Below are 9,369 nucleotides of genomic sequence, written 5' to 3'. Positions count from 1 at the left end.
AGCCTTCGAGGAGGCGACCCCCCTAGTGGAATGAGCCCTTATGCCCAGAAGCGTAGCGAGACTGCGCGCCTCATAAGCGAGAGAGATTGCTTCCACTATCCAATTAGAGATGCGCTGTTCAACACAGCATCACCTCTACTGTCACCGCCAAAGCAGACCAGCAGCTGCTCTGACTTACGCCTCTGGCCGGAGTGGTGGATGTAAGTACAGAGAACCCTTACTGGACACAGCAGGTGCATTCTCTCTTGTTCTGGTGTGAGGAACAGAGGAGGGTAGAAAGCCTGCAACACCACAGGCTGTGCGGCAGATGTAGGCACTTTAGGAATATAATCCGGACTAGGATACAGGAAGGCCTTGGCTAATCCTGGGGTAAAGTCAAGACAGGAAGGGGCAATAGAGAGAGCTTGTAGATCTCCTACTCGCTTGAGAGATGTCAGGGCCAGTAGAAGAGCTACCTTCAGAGTCAGAAGCTTCTCGGAGGCTGCCTCTAAGGGCTCAAATGGGGCCCCTGACAGACCGTCCAGGACAACAGAAAGGTCCCAGGAAGTTATGCGTGGCCTGCAGATGGGCCTCAGCCACCTGACACCATGTATAAACCTCAAAGTTAGAGGATGTTGCCCCACAGAGGCTCCATCAACAAGCGTGTGGCTGGCCGGAATGGCAGCCACGTAAACTCTGATTGTAGAAGGAGCCAACCCTGCTGAGAAATGTCCTAGTACGAAGTCCAGGACTGTAGCTAATGCGCAGTTCACTGGGTCTAGCTGACGATCATCACACCACAAGACAAATAGTCGCCACTTGAGCGCATACAATTTCCTCATGGATGGTGCTCTAGCGTTCAACATGGTCTCTACAATCTCAGTTGTGAGACCAGAATCTATGAGCTGGTGCCCCTCAGGGCCAGACCCACAGTTTCCATAGTTCCGTCTGAGGGTGATAAATCAGCCCTCTGGCTTGAGACAGTAGATCCCTGTGGATGGGAATCTCCTAAGGAGTGCCGTCTAGCAGTTATATTATCTCTGAGAGCCATAGTCGAGCTGGCCAATAAGGTGCTACTAGCAGCAGACGTAGACGGTCTTGGCGAAATCTCTCTAGAACTTGTGGGAGCAGAACGATTGGGAAAGCATATAGATGCGACCTTGGCCACATGTGCACCATGGTGTCCAGCCCTAATGGTGCAGGAGGAATGAAGGCGAACCACAGCGGGCAGTGGAGCAAGAATGCTGAGCAGGAAAGCGGAGCACCGTCCTCCATCGACTCTGCAAGCTGAACTTGGTTGGCTGTGGCAACAAGTTCTGCATAAGCAGAACTTGATTATTCGTGTCAGCAGACTCAGGCGTGAGCAGAACTTGACTGTTCGTGTCAGGAGACTCAGGCATGAGCAGAACTTGATTGTCCATGTCAGCAGACTCGCCGTGAGCAGAACTTGATTGTCCATGTCAGCAGACTCGGGCGTGAAAGAACTTGGTTGTCCGTGTCAGCAGACTCGGGCATGAGCAGAACTTGGTTGTCCGTGTCAGCAGACTCGGGCATGAGCAGAACTTGGTTGTCAGTGTCAGCAGACTTGGCATGAGCAGAACTTGGTTGTCCGTGTCAGCAGACTTGGGTGTGAGCAGAACTTGGTTGTCTGTGTCAGCATACTCGGGCGTGAGCAGAACTTGGTTGTCAGTGTCAGCAGACTCGGGCATGAGCAGAACTTTGTTGGTCGTGACGTTGGCTTCAGGCGTGAGCAAAACCTGGTTGGTCATGTCAACAGACTCTGGTGTGAGCATAACTTGGTTGGTCGTTGACCTCAGACAGGAATTTGGCATGGGAGGTCGCCTCATCGACCTCAGACAGGAACGTGTCTTGGGAGGCCATCTCTTTGACCTCGGACATGAACTTGGCTGGAGAGGTCATCTCTTTGACCTCGGACAGGAACTTGGCTTGAGAGGTCGTCTCTTCGACCTCGAACAGGAACTTGGCTTGAAAAGTCGCCTCTTCGACCTCGGAGAGGAACTTGGCTTGAATGGTCGCCTCTTCGACCGCGGACAGGAACTTGGCTTGAGAAGTCGCCTCTTCGACCTTGGACAGGAACTTTACTTCAGAGGCCATCTCTTCAACCTCAAAAAGGAACATGGCTTGGGATGGCACCTCATTGACCTCTAGAAGGAACTTGACTTTATGCTGGAGCTGTGGGGATGAGACTGCCTCGTGGGTCTCATGCTGGAGCCCTGGGGATGAGACCGCCTCGTGCGTCTCATACTGGAGCTCTGCAGGTGAGATCACCTCATGGATCTCATGCTGGAGCTCTGGGGAGGAGGTCGTTACGTTGAACTCTGGCAGGAACTCTGCAGGTGAGATTACCTCGTTGGTTTCAGGTTGGAGATCTGGAGATGAGGTTGACACATTGACCTCTGGCTGGAGCTCTGCGGGTGAGACCACCTCGTGGGTCAACAGGTTGGAGCCCTGGAGGTGAGGTTGCCTCATTGACCTCTGGCTGGAGCTCTGTATATGAGACCACCTCATGGAACTCTTGCTGGAGCTCTGGGGAGGAGGTCGCCATGTTGACCTCCGACTGGGGCTCTGCAGTGGAGGTCGCCACGTTGATCTCCAACTGGAGCTTGGCAGGTGAGACCACCTCAGGGGTCTCAGGTTGGAGCTCTGGTGTGGAGGCCACCCTCTTTGCCTGCATATAATAGTTGGTGAACGGCAGGGCAGGTTTATCTGCCAGGCTGACCCCTCCCCAAAAGATGTTCCAGGTTGGCACACACTGGCGGGCTGGTTCAAAGAACCGGGACCACATGAACTTGAGCTATTGCTTCTCCTCCGGCTTGGGGTCTGCTAGGCTTGCAAAATAAAACTGGCAGTCCACAAGAATATATTCAGGATATCAAAAAAATCCATCATAGGGATCTGGGAGCTCCATGGCAGTCCATTGAAGAAACTGGATCAAATCCAAAGCTGGGATGGTCTGCTTGGTTTCCTTAGTGTGACGTCTTCTCTGTCTTCCTGCTGCAACCATGGTGTGGCGTAGTATTCTGTCACGTAATCTTTGTAATGGAGGTTAGGGCGGATGCAAGTGCAGTTAAAGACTATTATTTGAGAGAGACAGGCAGACAAATCCAAATCGTGATACAAGAGCGTGGTCAAAACAGGCAGTGGGTCAAGTGATCTACAAACAGGCATAAATGGGGCAAGGCGAGAATCCAGAACGAGGAACGAGAAACAAAGTCAATAAACATGAATCAAAACAAGAAACAAAGACCAACTGCTTGGTAAGGAGAATACACTTAATACTATGCGATGTGCAAAGAGACATGACGAAATCAGGGATGAAACACAGGACAGCTGAAAACAATGATGTCACACATATGGGAAACAACCAATGACAGTACAGGGGCGGAGACAGGACATACACCACAACAAAAGCACGTGTCCAAAGTAAACAAAGTCAATGTCACTGAAGACCCAATAGCGTGCGTTCACTAAGTGCTTGCGCATTGGGCTCGCATAACGAGCTCGCGCTTCGGGTTTCTGAGCACGCTGCAATACTGCAGCACTCCTCAAGGGGAAATCGTGACAATTTATTTATTTTTATTGAAGTGAAAAAAAGTTATCCAGCACCTATTACCCATGTGAAAAACTGTGAATTGTCCCCTTAAACTTACAATCTGATTGTGCCATCATTAGCAGCAATAACTGCAAACAAATGCTTCCGATAACTGGAAACCAGTCTTTCACTTCCTTCTAGGACTAGGACCTATGCTTTGGATCGTTGTCTTGCTGCATAATCCAGTTGTGTTTGAGTTTCAACTTACGGACTGAAGACCTGACATTCTCCTTTATGATTTTTTGGTAGAGAGCAGAATTCATGTTTCACTCAATTATTGCAAATTGCCGAGGTCCTGAAGTAGCAAAGCATCCCCACACATCACACTTCCACCACCATGCTTGACCGTAGGTATGATCTTCTTTTTGTGGAATTCAGTGTTTGATTTATGCCAGATATAATGGGACCCCTGTCTTCCAAACAGTTCCACTTTCGACTCATCGATCCACAGAACATTCTCCCAAAATGTTTGAGGATCATCAAGTTGTGTTTTGGCAAAATTCAGATGGGCCTTAATGTTCTTCTGGGTTAGCAATGGTTTTTGCCTTGTCATTCTTCCATGGATGCTATTTTTGTCCAGTGTTTTTCTGATATTGAAGTCATGAACAGTGACCTTTATTGATGCAAGAGAGGCCTGTAGGTCATTTGATGTTGTCCTTGGGTCTAACTTGGGTGACTTACTGGATGAGTAGTTGCTGTGCTCTTGGAGGAATTTGGAAGCCCCCCCCCCCAGCCCCCCTCAGCTGAAGTGGAAGTTTTTATTGGTTTTTCAAAAAAATGTGTATTCATTCATAATATTAATAAAATTCAACTTATAACTCGTATAACATATTTCATATAACTGAATGTCTTCAGTATAACACTGAAAGCTGAGACCATGACTACAGTTCATTTGTCCAACAGGTAGTATGGATATGATAAAAAGGAGGGGACCAAGAACTGAGCCTTGAGGCACACACTGAGTGACAAGAGCAATGCCTTTGTGTAAGGGGGACTCCATTATTCGACAAACGTCATCTCACATTTTGATCTCCAATGCTTATGACTCTTGGGTGAGAGTATGCAAAAACCATTCACGATAAGGAACCAGTCCTCAGCTTCTGTATCCAATAAATTTGAATGCCTATGGCATGACTCTCAGCTTGTTAAGGCTGGTGGTATACTTCAAACAGCAAAATAATTTTTAAAAAAAGCACAACCACAAAACATGCAGTCATTTTACTTAAGTGCATACATCTTCCTAGGACACTCTGTACTGTTAATTTTTAGAGGGCTTTGAACTGATCAGATTTCATTAAGTTGCAATGTTGCCAGGATGGTTTTACCATGGCCTAATTTTGTAGTCAGAATTTTTTAATACGGCCTCATTAAAGTGTAATGCAAGATGTTTCTTTTGAATATTACTGTGCATTTTGCAATAGTAGCCATGCTGTATATAGGGTATATAGACAAATATGCTGGTTTGTGCATATTTGGAGTATTGGACCCATTTTGCCTGTAGAAGAAGGAGTTGGCAGATTTGATTTTTGCCTCAAACATGTTTGTGCCATTGTTTTCACAAAAAAGAAAAAAAAAATCAGACCTGGTAATCAAACTGTCACTTTTGCATTGACAAGCAACCATCTTGAGACTTGAGTCTTGAGACTACTCACAGGCAGGGGAGGTCTCACAACAAAAGACACATTGAGTAGCATGCTCTGTCTATGGAAGCTTAATACTCTTCTGTGTTCTGCCAGTGTGTCCCCTAATAAGAACTTCTTATAGCAAAAGTCTCTAGTGATTGACAAAAAAAATCATGAATAAGAGAACTGTCACTTCTAGAGATTAACATGCACCTCCATCCAACCATCAATTGTATTACATCTCCATTGTTGACAGCAACATCCAAACATTTTTCTACACCCACATTTCTTCTCACTTTATGAATCAAACATATTCTTCCCTCCATGCAACCATTTATTATTTTAACTTGAGCTTCTCCTCAAAAATAACTTTTGTGTCTCAGCTGAGGTTTATTTTATTTATATTTTTCAATCTTTCTTCTAGCAAGTTCCAAGTCAAGTTCTAAGTCTGACAATATAGAGAATTATATACAGTATCTCTATTGTTTTGTTGGTTAGGTTTGAGGTAATTCAGCCAGTCAGATTAAATTGTATTTGCTTTCTTTTGATTCACAGATTAGCGCTGAAAAATATGGCTTGTGACTTTTCCTTTAAATTGAAGAGAAAGTGTTAGAATGAATGCAGTGTTATAAATAAATAACAGTCTCAAGACCCAAGAGCACAGATTTCTGTTTATTGCTCATTCAATCTTATTCAAGATTATTGCCCAAAGTAGAAAAGGAAAGTACAAATGCAAATTATTTCTTGAAATATTTGTTTCAAGATAATAGTCATCTAACGTAGTTATAGTGACTGATACACTCATAGGGAAGGGTAATAGGCACCAAACTTGTACCCCTGAACTTGGTCCTCTGTTTTTGTCTCTATAGGCAGTCACCAGACATACTGTAACAATGGATATATGGTGTCATTCTTGTTAAGCCCAGTGCTTCATTTTGTATTTTTGAGATCCTGATGGTTGTCGTCTATGGTCATTAGAGTATTGTCTATGTGATGTGTTTACTGGTTTGCCAGTGACATTTACTAGTGTGTTTATGTGTAATGCTCCAGCTGAGCACCTCTGACGCTTTATTCTACAGTATCACTGGGAATAAGCCCCAGGGCATCTCTGTCTTTCACTCATTACTGGTGGTCTTTATCACCTGCAATAAAAGTACTAGCAACAGAAGCACCAGAAAGAAGCAGTTTCAGTTACTTATGCTTGTTTCTAGCCCTTTGTAGAGAGACTATACAAAGATATGATTTAAAAAGCAAATACTGAATTAATGTTAGAAAGCACCCAGTGTAGGCTGTTTTTCCTTTTTAGCAGCACACTCTTTAGCATACATCAGGTCTTGAAATAGCTATTATTCTTTCCAAAGGGAGTGAATTAACCTTTTCACTGCAGTGAATGTTCTGAGCTTCATATCTGACTTGCTTGCTCACACCTGCATGAAAGTAAAAAGCTCCTGTTTGCTCAACTTTTTTTTTGCCTTTTCAGTCCCAATACACATCAAACTCTCGTCTCAACCAGATGCCCTGTGAACGTTTCTGGCAAGCTTTAAAATATAAATGAATAATGCACCTCCTATTCATATCTGTTTAGAATACATTATATGTTCATTCTGAATAATGCATTTATAATTGCATTACTGGTCATAATAATTGACACTGGTCTTTTGTTGTGTCTTTTTTTGTTCTCTGCCTGCCAAAATTGCATTATTTAATTGTTCCCCATAGATCTGCATATGATTAGTGTGCTTTCTTGTATTTTAGTCACTAAAATGAGTACGTGAGCCAGAATAGATAGGAACTGAGGGATAAGACAGAAACATATGCATCTTAATGCTATCAAGCCAGGAGAGTTATTTGAGAAAATTATTTATACAAAGTCAGTTATTTCTAAAATTAGTTGCCATTAAGATTCAATTCAGATTAGAGCTAAGCGTTTTCTAATAATGTAATCATATTTAGGCGAGTATTTTTCTGCGCAATTCCTTTAGGACCCTTGCAATGCAAGTGAATGCATTTTTTCCTAATATACCCAATACAGCTCTCAGATATTTAGGCCTACATTTTGTTGATTAGATAAATAAGTTCTGTTAGAGGACACTGCAGCGCAGGTGGCACAAAAGAATAAAAATACTGTACATGAACAAATTGTTGTGTGCTAAGGTTTCCTTACTTGCTCGCTAACATACACACATGTGGTATGAAACTACGTACTTTCATGAGAAATGTAGAAAAATATATGAAGCATTTGGTAGGCAAGCTAAGATAAGCTCTGGTTTAGAACTGTTCTCCTCACTGTATACAGTGCACCCAGAAAGTATTCACAGTGCTTCAGTTTTCCCACATTTTGTTATGTTACAGCCTTATTCCAAAATGGAATAAATTCATTATTTTCCTCAAAATTCTACAAACAATACCCCATAATGACAATGTGAAAGAAGTTTGTTTGAAATCTTTTCAAATTTATTAGAAAAAAAAAAGCACATTTACATAAGTATTCACAGCCTTTGCCATGACACTCAAAATTGAGCTCAGGTGCATCCTGTTTCCACTGATCATCCTTGAGATGTTTCTACAACTCGATTGGTGTCCACCTGTTGTAAATTATGTTGATTGGACATGATTTGGAAAGACACACACCTGTCTATTTAAGGTCCCACAGTTAACAATGCATGTCAGAGCACAAACCAAGCCATGAAGTCCAAGGAATTGTCTGTAGACCTCCGAGACAGGATTGTATCGAGGCACAGATCTGGGGAAAGGTACAGAAACATTTCTGCAGCATTGAAGGTCCCAATGAGCACAGTGGCCTCCATCATCCGTAAATGGAAGAAGTCTGGAACCAGCAGGACTCTTCCTAGAACTGGCCGCCCGGCCATACTGAGTGATCAGGGGAGAAGGGCCTTAGTCAGGGAGGTGACCAAAAACCTGATGGTCACTCTGACAGAGCTCCAGCGTGTCTCTGTGGAGAGAGGAGAACCTTCCAGAAGAACAAGCGTCTCTGCAGAACTCCATCAATCAGGTCTGAATGGTAGAGTGGCCAGACGGAAGCCACTCCTCAGTAAAAGGCACATGACAGCCCGCCTGGAGTTTGCCAAAAGGCACCTGAAGGACTCTCAGACCAAGACCAAGACAAAGATTTAACTCTTTGGCCTGAATGGTAAGCGTCATGTCTGGAGGAAACCAGGCACCACTCATCACCTGGCCAATACCATCCCTACAGTGAAGCATGGTGGTGGCAGCATCATGCTGTGGGGATGTTTTTCAGCGGCAGGAACTGGGAGACTAGTCAGGATCGAGGGAAAGATGAATGCAGCAATGTACAGAGACATCCTTGATGAAAACCTGCTCCAGAGCGCTCTGGATCTCAGACTGGGGTGAAGGTTCATCTTCCAACAGAACAACGACCCTAAGCACACAGCCAAGATAACGAAGGAGTGGCTACTGGACAACTCTGTGAATGTCCTTGAGTGGTCCAGCCAGAGCCCAGACATGAACCCGATTGAACATCTCTGGAGAGATCTGAAAATGGCTGTGCACCGACGCTCCCCATCCAACCTGATGGAGCTTGAGAGGTCCTGCAAAGAAGAATGGGAGAAACTGCCCAAAAATAGGTGTGCCAAGCTTGTAGCATCATACCCAAAAAGACTTGAGGCTGTAATTGGTGTCAAAGGTGCTTCAACAAAGTATTGAGCAAAGGCTGTGAATACTTATGTAAATGTGCTTTTTTTGTTTTTTATTTTTTTATAAATTTGCAAAGATTTCAAACAAACTTCTTTCATGTTGTTATTATGGGGTATTGTTTGTAGAATTTTTAGGAAAATAATGAATTTAATCCATTTTGGAATAAGGCTGTAACATAACAAGATGTGGGAAGAGTGAAGCGCTGTGAATACTTTCCGGATGCACTGTATATTCTTTATTCTCCAGAGTGACCACATTGGCTTGCACAGCCTTGAAACTTTCAAAAGCGCCTTTTCATGGTGCAGCAAGCATTTTTCAATTAACTCACATTTACAGACACATTCAACTCCTGAGAATATGTCAATACCAACCTTGGCTCCTTGTGACCACTGAGAGATTTTTTTTAAGTAATCACCATTGTGTGATAATACTGAAAAGATGTGTAGGAGGTAAAAAAAATAAAAAGTTTCACGCCAGGTG

The sequence above is a fragment of the Ictalurus furcatus genome, chromosome 11, assembly GCF_023375685.1.
Source record: "Ictalurus furcatus strain D&B chromosome 11, Billie_1.0, whole genome shotgun sequence".
NCBI lineage: Eukaryota > Metazoa > Chordata > Actinopteri > Siluriformes > Ictaluridae > Ictalurus > Ictalurus furcatus.
This window is presented reverse-complemented; position numbering follows the sequence as displayed.